Source organism: Orycteropus afer, unplaced genomic scaffold (assembly GCF_000298275.1).
Source record: "Orycteropus afer afer isolate SDZICR_OR568_19922 unplaced genomic scaffold, OryAfe1.0 scaffold00762, whole genome shotgun sequence".
Classification (NCBI taxonomy): Eukaryota; Metazoa; Chordata; class Mammalia; order Tubulidentata; family Orycteropodidae; genus Orycteropus; species Orycteropus afer.
Genome location: NW_006922349.1, coordinates 553,188 through 555,928, shown reverse-complemented (window position 1 = coordinate 555,928; position 2,741 = coordinate 553,188).

Here is a 2,741-nt window from a genome sequence, read left to right as displayed (position 1 = left end):
TGCTGCAATCATGTTTTGAACTATCCTAAGCATAATTTTGTGTGTGATATTAATCATTTTGCTCAATAATTTCCATATTCTGTTGTATCACCTTTCTTTGGAATGGGAAAAAATATCAATCTCTTCCAGTCATTGGCAAGATAGCTGTCTTTCAAATTGCTTGCTAGATGAGTAAGTGACTCCAGCAGTGCAAGTGTTTGTTGAAACATCTCAATGGCTATTCCATCTATTCCTGAAGTTGTGTTTTTTTGACAGTTCCTTTAGTGTAGTTTCAATTTCCTCATTCAGTACCATTGGGTCTTGATCATATGCCACCTCATGAAATAGTTGAACATTGACCAATTATTTTTTGTACAGTGACTCTGTCTATTCCTTCAACCTTTTTTTTTTTTTGATGCTTCCTACATCATTAAATATTTTGCTCATAGAATCCTTCAATATTGAAACTTGAGGATTGAATTTTTCTTCAGTCCTTCCATCTTGAGAAATGCCAAGCATGTTCTTCCATTTTGGTTTTCCAAATCCAGGTCTTTACATATGTCTTTAGAATAATTGATATTGTCTTTTTGAGCTACTCTTTGAAATCTTCTGTTCAGCTCTTTTAGCTTGTCATTTTTTACATTTGCTTTAACAACTCTCCATTTAAGAGTAATTTTCAGAGTCTCTACTGACATACATTTTGGCTTTTTCTTCTGTTCAAGTCTTTTTAATGACCTTTTCCTTTCCTCATGCATGATGTTCTTGATGTTATCTCACAACTCATTTGGTTTTTGGTCACTGGTGTTCAATGCTTCAAATATATTCTTTAGATGGTCTCTAAATTTGGGTGGCATATAATCAAGGTCATATTTTGGCTATTGTGGACTTGCTTTAATTTTCTTCAGCTTCAGCTTGAATTTACATAGGAGTAATTTATGATCTATTCCACAGTCAGCTCCTGGCCTTATTTTGGCTAAAGATATTGAGCTTCTCCACTAACTCTTTTCACAGATGTAGTTGATCTGACTCTTGTATATTCCATCTGGGAAGGTCCAAATGTATACCTGCCACTTATGTTGTTTAAAAGAGGTATTTGCAATGAGTAAGTCACTGTCTTGCAAAATTTTATCATGTGATTTCTAGCATCATTTCTATCACTAAGACCATATGTTCCAACTTTCTCATTCCAATCACCAGTAATAATTAACACATCTTTATTACATGTTTGGTCAATGTCAGTCTGCAAAGGTTAGTGAAAATCTTCAATTTCTTCATCTTTGGCTTTAGTGGATGGCACATAAATTTGAATAACATTAGTATATAAATATTCTTCCCTGTAGATGTATGGACATTATCCTATCACTGACAGCATTATACATCAGGATGGATGTTGAAACATTATTTTTGATGGTGAATGTAATAACATTCCTCTTTAATTTGTCATTCCCAATATAGTAGATCATATGATTGTCTAATTGAAAATGACCAAAACCACTACATTTTAGCTCACTAAGGCCTAGAATAACAATCTTTATTTGTTCCATTTTGTTTTTGGAAGACTTTCAGTTTTCCTAAATTCATTCTTTGTACATTACATGTTCCAGTTATTCATGAATGTCTGCAACTGTTTCTTCACATTTTGAGTATTACCCCATCAGCAAATGGAGATCCCAAAAGCTTTACTCTATCCACATCAATAAGGATCACTCTAGTTTGAGCAACCAGACCTTCCACAGTCATATTTTGAGTCCCTTCCAACCTGAAAGCCTCTTTTTCAAACACAATGTCAGAAAAAGTTTCAGTGTTATTTATAATGTTTTCCAGTGATGTATCAGACAATTGTTTCTCTGCTATTCATGTGGCCAGTTTTCTCAAAAGTGTATGGCACCTACCTTTTTCTAATAAAATGTATCCACCATGGGTGACCCTACAGGTATATGAAATATCAGTGGTATAGCATCCAATCTCATAGCATCACACAAGCTACCACAGTAAGACAAATTGATAGACAAGTTTATATGGTATATTTGTATAGCTATCATTTAATAAGGAGATTAGATAGATAGATAGATAGATAGATAGATAGATACACATGCATATAACTAATTTGAAATAAAAAATAAATGAAAGAAATTGAGGAAAGGAGAGACAAATGGACAAAGGATGGGCTGAAGAAATAGAGAGAAGAAGTGAGGAAAGAGGAGGATGGAGGGATGAAGAAAGAAACAGTATAAAATAAATATAAATCAGAGTTCCAGCAAGATGGGTAAATAGGCACACAAGCTACACAGACCCTCTGCAACAAAGCAATGAGAAACCAATTGAAACCAACACAGAAGATGATCTGGGACCCTAAGCTTAGAAGACAAGGATAAAGAAATGAGTCAAATATCAACTAGTAGAAGAATTAGAATAAAAACAGTAAGTAAGAGATAGAGCTGTGGATTGCTGACAGTCCTGCAGACACAAGCAATATATCCTGGTAGCAACCTAAGAATCAGTTCTGCTCACTGAAGACTGCATGGACAAGGGCTTCATTGGTGCCTGACAACCACAAAGGAAAACAGCCAAAAAGGAGATAAACAGACCTGTGGACTGCCAACTGTTGTACTAAGGGCACAGCCATTTTGAATATTCACAAACAGCAGATGTGACTTTTTTGAATATATGCAAGTGGAATTCTTACCTGAATTGTGACATAGGAGTGGGCTCCACTTTCTGAGGACAGCATGCACAACTGCACTGGAGGCAGATGACTGGAA